General features: G+C 41.7%; 1 pseudogene; it reads right to left on the bottom strand.

Moving 5' to 3' along the window:
- Nucleotides 1-9756: 9756 nt before the first annotated feature.
- LOC103587721 lies at nucleotides 9757-10614 on the bottom strand (annotated as a pseudogene).
- Between the last annotated feature and the right edge of the window lie 1748 nt (nucleotides 10615-12362).

Raw genomic sequence — 12362 nt, 5'->3', positions numbered from 1 at the left:
ATTGCAATTCCCAAAATTGATTTCATGACTCTCTAAAGCCCCTCATTTCATTATCCCAGCTACTCAAAGTGTAGACTGCTGCAGTGACAAGTTAAAGAGCTTGAGCCAGAATGTAAATAAACCATGTTACTATGCGCTACAGTCGTTAAGCACTAACTTCAGCTGACATTTTTTCATAACAAGACATCCTCAGTGAAGGAAGCAGCATGTGGATTGATAATTTGGACTGCTCCTTACCTAGTGAGAGACTCCTAATAACCAGTTCATGGATGCACACTTTGAGTAGCACTGCCCTAGCCCACATTTGAATGAGGTTTTAAATAGGCTTAAGAGTAAAAAACAGGGCCGGCCCCATGGCTCACTCGGGAGAGTGCGGCACTGGGAGCGCCGAGGCCGCAGGTTCGGATCCTATATAGGGATGGCCAGTGCGCTCACTGGCTGAATGTGGTGCAGACCACACCGAGCCAGGGGTTACAATCCCCTTACGGGTCAGAAGAAAAAAAAAAGAGTAAAAAACAAATTTTTCTAACACTTGTCCCTCTCTGCTATTCACAGATCCCTAGCCCTCCACAAGTCTTATTCAATATTTCTTGGGGTTTCACAGGGATATATCTGACGAAGTCACCAAACCACATTTACAGAAGAAGGTCCCCACCCTCTTAGTACTAAAGGCTGGAAGCAAGGCTAAAGACCATTGCCATCACTCTCTGCTCATCCCTGCAAGAAGGACTACCATGTGAGGACACAGGGAGAAGACAGCCATCTATAAACCAGGAAGAGGGCCCTCACCAGGCACTGATCTTGGCCTTCCTGGCCTCCAGAACTATGAAAAATAAATGTTTGCTTTGAAAGCCACCAGTCTATGGTATTTTTGTTATACATTTTTGTTATAACAGCCCAAGCAACAAAGACAGTCTGTGATCAACATACTGAACCACCCACCTCGGCATTTTCCTCCACCACCTGCCTTAACTGAAATCTGCCTCTACTTGATATCAGGACACCATCCTTTCAGGCTGCACAAACTTCAGGGTCAGGAGGTGAGGTCCGCGTCCTTTGCTCCCCGATACTAAGTCAGGATGCTCTATCCTCTGAGAATCCTAGCATTCACCATACTACCTCCACTCTGGTCATTGTCCTTACTGACCACCTGGCCACTGCCCTTTATCAATGAGATCTTAACACCTGGTGTACACATAATCTTCTCCGCCCTGATCCTTGTTATTCTCTTGGTTAAAGTTGTTATTTGAAGAACAGAAAATTTTAATTTTGATGAAGTCCAATGTACCAGTTTTTTTCTGTTATGATTGATGCTTTTTATAGCCTGTGTAATTTTTGCCTACTCTAAGTTTTCAAAGATTTTTTCCTATATCTTTGCGATAGTTATTTTTTAAGTGTCAGATTGACTGGGTTAAGGGATATACAGATAGCTGGTGAAGCATTATTTCTGAGTTGACTGTGAGGATGTTTCCAGAAGAGATTGGCATTTGAATCAGTGGACTAAGTAAAGAAGATAACTCTCGCCCAGTGTGAGGATGGGCAGGTACCATCCATCCAATCAGATAAGGACTAAGAAAGGACAAAAAGGCAGAGGAAAGGCACATTTGCTCTTTCTTATGGAGCTGGGACATCTATCTTCTCCTGCCACTGAACATCAGAACTTCAGGTTTGTGGCCTTTGGACTGGGACTGAGCCACTGTCCTGCAGATGGCCCATCGCAGGACTTCTCAGCCTCCGTAAGTATGTAAGCCAATTCTCATAATAAATTACCTCTAGTATAACTATATTTCTATGTCTATGCCTATATTTACATCTACTTCTGTGTCTATATCTACATCTCTCTTATTAGTTCTATTTCTCTGGAGAATCCTGACTACTACAGTCTTCCTCAAGATATGTCAAATTCTTTACTATTTAGGTCTATATCTATTTTGAGTTCATTTTTATGTACGTAAGTTAAGGGTCAAAGCTCATTTTTTTTCCATATGAACATACATTGTCCTAGCACCATTTGTTGAAAAGTTTTCCCCATTATAATAACTTGGCTCCAATTGGTTAATGGACACAAAGAATGATCATATTTTGTAATGGTGAATATACTAATTATCCTGATTTAATCATCACATATCGTACACAGGTATTGATATTCAACTCTGTACCCCACAAATATGTATAATCAATTATGCTTCAATAAAGAAGAGGAGAATGGAGGTGAGGTGGGTGGGACAGGGCTGGCCCATGGCTGGCTCCTTCACGGGCCTCCTTGATGAGGGAGGGGGGTGTAACTGAAGCCCTCGGGGCCCCCCCACTCCAGGTTGAGAGCCCACCGGGCTAGATGTGGAAGTCGGGGGTGGGAGACATGGCTGAGGCCCTCAGCACCCCACCACCTTGTCTCAGGAGCCTGGGGGACTTCTGGGGTGGCTCAGTCATTGCTGGGTTGGATGAAGATGTAGTGGGGGAGCACGTGTCTGAGGCCCTCGAACCCCCACCCCAGTTTGGGAGCCCAGGGGACGTCTGGGGCAGCTTGGTCATTGCTGGACTGGATGCAGACATCAAAGGGGTGTGACTGAGGCCCTCAGGCCCCCCTCACCCCATCTTGGGAGCTTGGGAGGCTTCAAGCTCTTCTGGTTTTGTAGGCATTCTTTGGTGGTGTTAGACCTTTACTAACTTTGATCTGTGTTTTTTTGTGTGTTTTTCTTTTTGTTTTTGTTTTGTTTTGTTTTCTTTCAGTTCTGTGTAGGATTATTAGCTACCCCCACCACTTAAATTCTGTACTGGAACTAATTTATTGTCCTTTGCTTGCTTACTTCTAAAATAGGGGAACTTCCTGGGGGAACAGCACCTGAGCCCTATAGTTCAGCTAAATTGCTGCTTTTCTGCTGATTGTCTGGAGAAGGGATTTGTGCAGCTCGGGTTTCAATTGTTGACCTTTTAAGCACTTTTGGGTCTTGTGAGATCTGGTACACCTGGGTTGTGTGGAAACTCTGGTCTGGGCCTCAGTCTTTTTAGCAAACTGTACCCCCTGCAGTTCTATATTCCTGACCAGTCTGTACTGAGTGGTCCTGTGCTGACTGGAGGGCAGATCAGCTGACCATGCTATGCCCCAGTGCTCCCTCGGTCGGCCCATCTCCCCCACCCCCCCACACTCCAAACACTTCCCATGGGGTGGGCCATGTGCAAGTCCCTTGAGATGACTCACCAGCCTTTGATTGGCTCCTTCTTTCCATTGTCTGTGGTCCCTTGTTCCTATGTGGGTCCATGGGAGCCCTGTCAGTGGTCTTGCTGGCTTGGAGGACAACAAGGCCCTCTTCTCCCTTGCAGTCTCCAGGCAAGATCGCACAAAGGGCACAGCTGCAGTTTTTGCCAACTCTTTTCTGTGTGCTCACCAGGTTTAGCCTTGAAATGGTCGGGCCTTGAAAAAGTTGGAGCAGTCCCTTCTTTTTCTCGTTGTGGCTTCTCCAGCCTTCATGAACTCTGTAGCCCTCTCCTCCTCTTCCCCTGAGCTCTTTGCTTTTTAATAGTTGCAAATTGGTCGACTGTGGGAGTGACACTGGGGACCATCTATTCTGCCATCTTAATTCTCCATATGTCCATATCAATTTTAGAACCAGCTTGTCAATTTCTGCAAAATTCCTGCTGACATTTCGATTCAGATTGTGTTGAATCTATAGATCAAATTTTAGAGAATTGACATCTGAACAACAGTGAGTCTTCCAATCCATGAACATGACATAAGTCTCCATTTATTTAGGTCTTATTTACTTTCTGTCAGTAATGTTTTGTAGTTTCCAGTGTACAGGTCTTGCACATCTTGTTCATGTTAAAGTTCTTCCTAACTATTTTATGTACTTTTAATACTATTTTAAATGGCACTTTTTTTTTTCTTCCTTTTTGTCTTTTTTACTGACTGGTAACGGGATCGCAACCCTCGGTGTCGCGCCTGTACCGGGGACCGGCAACGGGATCGCAACCCTTGGTGTTGCGCCCGCTCCGCGCTCAGCCAGTGAGCGGGAACCGGTCTCCACATGGGATCCGAACCCTCGGCAGGAGCGCCTCTGCGCTCCCAAGCGGCGCACTCTCCAGTGTGCCACCGGGCCGGCCCTAAATGGCACTTTTAAAATCCAGTCTACAAATGATTATTTCTAGTATATGGAAATTCAGAATTTTGAAATATTTTGAATTTTGAATATTGACCTTGTATCCTACAACTTTGCTAAACTTATTTTTTTATTTTAGTAGCTTTTTTGTAGAATCATTTGAATTTTCTATGTTTACAAATGCGTCATCTGCAAACAATTTATTTCTGCCTTTCTGATCCATATGCATTTTTCTTTTCCTTGCTATATGGATATTACAATGGCTAGGACCTCCAGGACAATGTTAAACAAGTGTTCAGAGTGCTTATCCTTCCTTGTTCCTGATCTTCCTGGAGAAAAGCATTTCATCTTTTCCCATTGTAGTGGTTTTGAAATATATCCGCAGTTTTTTTGATACTCCTCCCATCAAAAAGTGGAACCTAATTTTCCTTCCCTTGAATGTGGGCTATAGTTAGTGACTTGTTTCTAATGAACAGACTCTGGTGGAAGTGATGGTATGTGACTCCCAAAGACTAGGCCATAAATGCATTATGGCTTCCTTCTTGCTTTCTTTTTCTCTTGGGTCACTCACTCTGGGGGAAGCCATATGCCAAGCCATGAGGACAGTCAAGAAACATTAGGAAGAGGTCCGTATGACAGGAGCTAAAGGCTTCCTACAAACAATGGTTAAGGACCTGAAACCTTCTATCAACAGCTGTGTGAATGAGCAATCTTGAAAGTGAATCCTTCAGTCCCACTCAAGTCTTCAGAGGACTGTAGCACCAGCTGACATTTTAACTGCCACCTCATGAGAGAACTTCAGCCAGAACCAACCAGTTACGCTGCTCTTGAATCCCTAACCCCCAGAAACTGTGAGAGAAGCATGTATTGTTTGAGCTACTAAGTTCTGGGGTAATTTGTTATACAGCGATAAATATCCAGTGTAGCCATTAAGTATCTTGTTTTCTACAGAGGTGTTTATGATATTGAGGCCACTCTGTTCTATTCCTAGTTTGCTGAGAGTATTTATCGTTAATGGGTGTTCAATTTTTTCAAGTACTTTTTCTACATATATCATATGATTTTTCACCTGTATTCTGATCATATGGTAAATTATATTTATTGATTTTCAATGTTAAACCAACCTTTCATTCCTGAGGTAAACTTTACCTTATTGTTATATAGTATTTCCATACACTATGGAACTATTATGTAGTAAATAGGAAGGAACAACTAAATACGTGTGACAAAATGGATAAATCTCAAAACCATTCTGGTTCCATTTATATTTAATTCTTATAAACTAATCTAGTAACAAAAAAGTAGACTAGTGCCTGCCTGGGGCCAGAAAGTAGGTAGGGATTGATGGCAAAGAGCAGAAAGCAAGGGTGATAGAAATGCTCTACATCTTGATTATGACAGTGGTTACTCAAATGTATAACTCATTGATCAGTTCTCAAAACGGGTACAGTTAAATGTATGTGAATTACACTTCAAGAGAGTTCATGTTTTAAAAGTTCCTACTTGTCCCCATACTGGCCATCTGCCAAAAAAATAAATAAATAAAAAAGTTCATACTTGGACTCTACAAAACTAAATCAATTGAGGACGTATTTCCTAGTCATGCCTATTGAAATAAAAATATTCAAACAATAGGTCTAGGGTATCCTTTAAGTATAATTATCTAGGTTCCAACTAAGCTAGCAATTTGGTTAATTACCACAGTAAGGGAGAAAACATTGGCCTACTTAATGGATTTAATCTATTCCCAAGTTTAAGTGGCTGTTAAGTAAAGGCTTCTGTCCTGTATATAGAATCATTAGTGTAGGAAAGTGTGCTCTCCGAGCCTGCTTTCCTGTGATGAAATTCAAATATGCTTGAGGAATCCAAACCAAAGTCAATTTTCCAAGGTAGAAATCTCTACTTAAATGATCCCAGCCTCAGAATGGGAGTTAAACAGAAGCACAATTCATGACTTTTCTGATGTTTTTCCTCTGTGCTGACAGCATTTCTCTTTTAGCCATGATAATCTTGAAATCTGTCTCACCCTGTACTAGAACTCTTCAGCCTGAAACACAGAGAAATGATACAACTGTCAACAGTTGTTTCTAAATAGGCCAGCCATAAAAGAGAAGTCATTGATAAGAAAAACAGTTAACATTATCAATTGTAAATTACTGTCAGTAAAAACAGTGATTTATTAGTTATTGCCATGCCTAACGCTAACTCTTCTCTCCCTTATCTGTGCATTCACAGAAAATGAAAACAATTAAGGAAATGAGAATTCGCTTCTGAATTGGTCATTGCACTGGTCATGTTATCATTCTTGTCACTCTCAGATTGGAATTCCAGAATGGTCAGCCCCTCCTGGATCCCTAGGCTTGTTCCAGCAACTGGAGCAGAGGAAAAAGAAAAGGGCTCTGTTAGTCAGGGTTTTCTAGAAAACCCAAACCAAAAGGAGATAGGTAGATAGATAGACAGACAGACAGATAGGTAGACCGATAGCTAAAGAGGAGGTTTATTATGGGAATTGGCTTATGTGATTATGGAGGCCAAGAAGTCCTACAGTCTGCCACCAACAAGCCCAAAACTCAGGACAGCCAGTAGTGGAATTCAGTCCAAGACTGCAGGCCTGAGAACTGGAGGAGCCACTGGTGTAAGACTCCAAGTCCAAAGGCCCAGGGACCAGGAGCCCCGAAGTCTGGAGAAGATAATGTCCCAGCTAAAGAAGAGAGAGGTAATTCATCCTTCATCCACCTTTGTGTTTTATTCAGGCCCTCAACAGACTGGATGATGCTACTCACATTGGTGAGGATGATCTTTACTCAGTCTGTTGATTCAAACGCTAATCTCTTCCAGAAACACCTTCACAAACACACCCAGAATAATGTTTTTCCATATATTTGGGAATCCCTTAAACCAGTCAAGATGTACAAAATTAACCTCACAAGTCACATTCAAGATCTTCTTTTTTCTCCTCTCTTATTTTGGGGGTGGAATCTAAGAACCCCATTATTTTTCTACTGGAGAAAGCCAAGGACTAATTCTGCCAGTGTGATGGCAGATGCCTTGCACCAGAAACACTGAAGAGTCTTGAAATCAAGGAGCATACCAACTGAGTGCAGGACAGCTAAGGTCCCTGAGTCCAGGAGGAGCTGGGAGCCAATAGCAAGTATTGGGGGATCATAATCAGTAAGACAGATGATAAAAAGTGCGGGCTAGGATATGGAAAAACTGGAACCCTCATACACTGCTGGTGGGAATGTAAAATGTTGTAGCTGCTTTGGAAAACACCTGTCAGTGCCTCAAAAGTTAATGCCACTCTGAGGTATACACCCAAGAGAAAGAAAACATATGTCCACGCAAAAACTTGTATGCAAATGTCATAGCGGCATTATTCATAATCGCCAAAAAGTAAAAACAACCCAAATGTCTATCAACTGAAAAATGAATAAACAAAATGTGGTATAGCCATATTTAGCCCTTAGAAAAAATGGAGTATTGATACATGCTACAACCCAGATGAACTTTTAAAACATTGTGCTACATGAAAGAAGCCAGTCATGCAGGACCACATATTGTATGGTTTCTTTTATATGAAACATGCAGAATAGGCAAATTTATCGCAACTGAAAGTAGATTTAGTGGTTACCTAGGGCTGGGGTGGGGGAGGCATGGAAGGATGGGGGTTGATGGATAAGGAGTGCAGTAGTTCTTTTTGGGGTGATTAAAATGATTGTGGTGATGTTTGCACAACTCTGCAATTACACTAAAAGCCATTGGATCCTACACTTTGAATGGGTGAATTGTATGGTATGTGAATTACATTTCAATAAAGACATTACAAGAACAAACAAACAAAAGCAGCAAGGGGCCAGGGCAGGTATGGAGAACCCAGAAGTTAGCCAGAAGGGAGAGGCTGAGAGACAGAATAGGCAGGTGGGCAGCTTGAGGCAGTTCTTAGGCGAGGTATCGTGTGCCGGTGCTGCTGTGTCTGTATTTGCTGCAAAGTGAGGCACTGACAGGGCTAGTGATTTAAAGGACCAGGAATGGGGTCCATGTCTACTGGACAGAGAGCTGCAGTTTTATAACTGAAGACTGCTTTTATAGTTGCTGCCAATAAAGAATTCTAGAGAGGCTGCTTCTGTGTTCAGGAGTTTGGGGGAGGTAGGTGGTAGGTACTGTGTTGATTTATTTAGATCCTCAGAGTCAGGAGATTGAGTTACTTATATTCAGTTCAAGACACTTTATGCTCTTTGATCCCATGTGAGGCCCTTTTTTGTATATTTCTTTATACAGTCCTTTTATCTCCCAAGCAGTCTTTTGGTTTATATGTGTACCCTTGCATATTGTGTGTTATCTTTTTGTATGCGTACATGTATATATCTTAAATTTAGTAAATATTATTGTCTTGGATATCTATTCTGTTTATCTTTTTTTTTGCTCTGCACTTTGTTTTCATGCTGTTAGATATACATCTACTTCTTTGCTTCTAACTGCTTGCTGGTGGGTGTCCACCACGCTTTATCTATCCGCACTCCCCACGATTGGCATGCGGGTTGCCTTCCTCCTCCCGGTACTCCAGATGATGTGTGGCATCCATGAGAACGTGCCCCACAGACCTCCAACCACAAGGAGTATAATTGACCAAAGGCCCAGCTACTCTGAAATCCATCTCTGGGCTTCAACCAAGGCCACGCTTGTCCCAGGCTGCTCCTCTCCAATGACGGACTGCAACAAAGACACTAAGACAGGCCCATTTCTGGGAGACACAGGATTTCTCTCACAGCTGATTTTGGCTTGAGGACGTTGTAGATTTACAGAAGCTTCCTGAGCACACATCCACTAACCTTCCTTCCCTCTTTGCTTTACTTGGGGTCAGACTTGCATTGTGGTATGAGGTCTCCCATGCCTCCCCATTTTCTCTCACAGGTATTCCCCCTAATAAATACTTTGTACATTTAATTGGTTTAATTCACATCTTGGTATCTGTTTCTTAGAAGACATGCTAACCCATAATGCTATACTGAACATCCTTGTACATATCCCCAAATAAAGTTGTGTGAATATTTTTGGAGGATATACACCAAGGAGAGAAATGAGTGGGTCCTAGGATGAGACCAGATCGCCCTTGGAGTGGCTGCTTTTAACTGTATTCTTATCAGCAATGCATGGGATTCCCATATCTTTGCATCCCTGCCTATTCGTGGCATTATCCAGCCAATTTACTCCCACCAAAGAGGCATAGAGTGATATCTTTCTTGTTTTAAATTCCTTTTATCTGATTACCAAAATTATTGTTATTTCTTTATATGCTTATTAGTCTTTACAGATTCCTTTCCTGTCGATTACCTGTTACACACTTTATCCACTTTTACATTTGGATTGCTTTCTTCTTCCTTTTGGTTTTAGGAATTCCTTGTATATTCTAGATATTGAACCCTTGTTAGTTTTAGATGTTGCAAACATCTCCCAATTTACCATCTAGTAACTTTGTCCGTGATGTGTTTGGCTGAACAGAAATCCTTAATTTTAATGTAATCAAGAGCATCCTTGTGGGGGCTGGTGGTGGTGTTTGTGCATTGCATTGTGGTCTTGAGCTTGACCCAGATTTCATTCCTGGCTCACCATGTCCTTAGATGTCACCTAGTTAAGTTACCTCTCTATTTTTTTCTCACTTTCACTTCCCCCACCTCCCAACTATTAGAACGACCTGACCAAATATTATCAAAACAAACACCATAAACAATATTAAATCTCTTAAAGATGATTTCTCAGCACAGGTGATCTTCATGGCATGGGACGAGGTGATCTTAAGTCCTTGTAAAGCATCCCTGGCAGCTCCAGCCTGCCTGTCATTTTTAAATTCAACAAGAGCAATGCTATGCCTTCCAGGAATTACACATACTTCCTTGGATACAGGGAACTAAACAGCATGGACAACATCATCCCATTAGTCTCTGCAGTAAATTATTAAGGAATAACGTGTAGTTGGAGGTCATCAGGAAACTGAGGACTTGATGTTCAATTTTCTTGGGTGTTAACTGAACTTGATGTTCCCTGCCCGGACTTTTTGTTTGTGGTTGTTGCAGTCTGTCCTACACTTTTGGCTAGGAATAACGTGTAGTTGGAGGTCATCAGGAAACTGAGGACTTGATGTTCAATTTTCTTGGGCGTTAACTGAACTTGATGTTCCCTGCCCGGACTTTTTGTTTGTGGTTGTTGCAGTCTGTCCTACACTTTTGGCTTTTTTTCAGCTCTTTATCAGCAAAAGTGCCACATATTTTAGATAATTGTATGAGAATCTGTTTTTGCATTCTGGATTCACATTGGTTTACCATAAAATGGAAATCCTTGCAACTGTCTGAAGGCATTCATGGATGAGCCCAGTTCCTTAAATACGATGGAGGCTTGCCACAGTATCTACTACATGACCAAACCGAGACAACAGGGCATACAAGAGTCTCTTCAATTCTTCTTTTCAAATTTTGTCATTCATATCATTGATATAAATTGTATGATTTGGTTCGATATCCATGTTTTGGGTTCAACTGCTCAAATAGCCTGAGGCCTACACTGTCTCCAGTTAGCACTCAGCAAGTTCCCTCTCTTTCAATTTTTCATCTCAAAAATGGGGATAATATGAGATAATCCTACTCTTCTGAAGCAATTGAGATAGACTGTTGGTTGATAAACTAAAAACAGAGAATCATTAAACACCATACATATGTTAAGCATTTTCTTTTAACTTAAAACATACAAATATGCATTTATTTATACATCTTTTTGTAGTGCACAGGCCTTTTCTTTGAGAACAATTTTGCTAACTGTACTTTACTTCTTTATTCTTACTAATCCAGACCCATAATGCATTGGGAACAATTTTCAGTTTGAGATTCTTTAAAGTGTAGCAAGAACTTATATCTTCTGGATTTTACAATATTTTCTGCATTTTTACAGTTGTTCTTATTCATATTCAATTGAACAGAAAGTTTTCTTTATCATATCTTTCCAAAGCATTCCACTAAATTTTCTTAGACACAAGTCTTCATACTCCTATTTAATTAGTTTATGTACTCCTTAATTAAATTGTACACTTATAACAAGTACAATAGGCACAAACAGACTTGAGAACAAACAATATGTTTTTGTAAGCATATGACTCAACATGTGTCGTGTTGAACTGAAGAGCACAGGCAAACCAGAGTCCTTGGCTGCAAATGGTCCACATGCCCTTGGAATTGGTCCTTCTGGGTTATGGAAAAAACAGACATCCTTGGAGAATGCAATGAATTGTTTAAGTGAGGCCTGCTTCAGATTTTCCATTATCTACCTTTTGGCAAGTTGTGCCAAACACTGTGCCTGGTACTTTGTAAATGCTCAGTAATTGTTAATAATTATTAATATTAGACTAGTGGTTCTCAACTCTGAGTGATCAGTCCCCTCCTTCCCCCCTGGTGACATTTGGCAATGTCTCAGTGTCTGGAGACATTTCTGGTTTTTAGAACTGAAGAGGTGGAATCTAGTGGGTAGAGGCCAGATATCCTAAACATCCTCCAGTGCCCTAGACAATCCCCACAACAAAATGTCAATAGTGCCCAGATGGAGAACGCTGCACTAGACTATGTGCTTCAGGAGAACAAGAACCATATATGTGTTTATTCACAATTATATCTCTAGTACCTAATACATCCCATGGTTCATAGTAAATCCTCAATAAATCTGTGTTGATACGTGCATGCAAACTGACTAAATGAGTTAAAGCATTTGAGTCGAGTGAGACTCAGAATTACGCCCAAGCCTTCAAAGAGCACACAGACCCCTTCCCAGAAAGTTAATCCAGAGTACCCTGTGCCTGAGCCTGACTCCTGTCTACTACAGTAGGTCAACTGTGATTGCTTTAGTCTTCATCTGCTTATATGGTTTTTGCCTATCATATTTATCCACTCAGAATTTTTTAAAAATTCTTTTGGTAATTGATCTCTGACTAGATCCCTGAACATTGCTCCCACCCTACAATTCAACTTTGGCCCATGGCTCTGGAGAGCCCAGCCACCCACCCCTCCGTTGGTGGTCATCCCCTCGCTCTCCTGCCTGGCCCCCAAGGGCTTGCTTCTGTTCTGCCCCTGGCCCAGGGGAGGTTAGACAAGGGGAGAATGCAGGTGCTGGAGCTGGTTAGAGAGAGGCTCAGGGAAACAGGGGACCTGGCTTCTCACCTGAGGTCTACTGCTTATCCCCAATATCTTGGATAAAATCCCATATTTACCTTTTCTTAATCTCAGTTTT

Source organism: Galeopterus variegatus, unplaced genomic scaffold, assembly GCF_000696425.1.
Source record: "Galeopterus variegatus unplaced genomic scaffold, G_variegatus-3.0.2 Scaffold483, whole genome shotgun sequence".
In the NCBI taxonomy this organism is placed as follows: Eukaryota; Metazoa; Chordata; class Mammalia; order Dermoptera; family Cynocephalidae; genus Galeopterus; species Galeopterus variegatus.
Note: the sequence above shows the minus strand (reverse complement) of the source record. Positions and strands in the feature narration are given on the sequence as shown.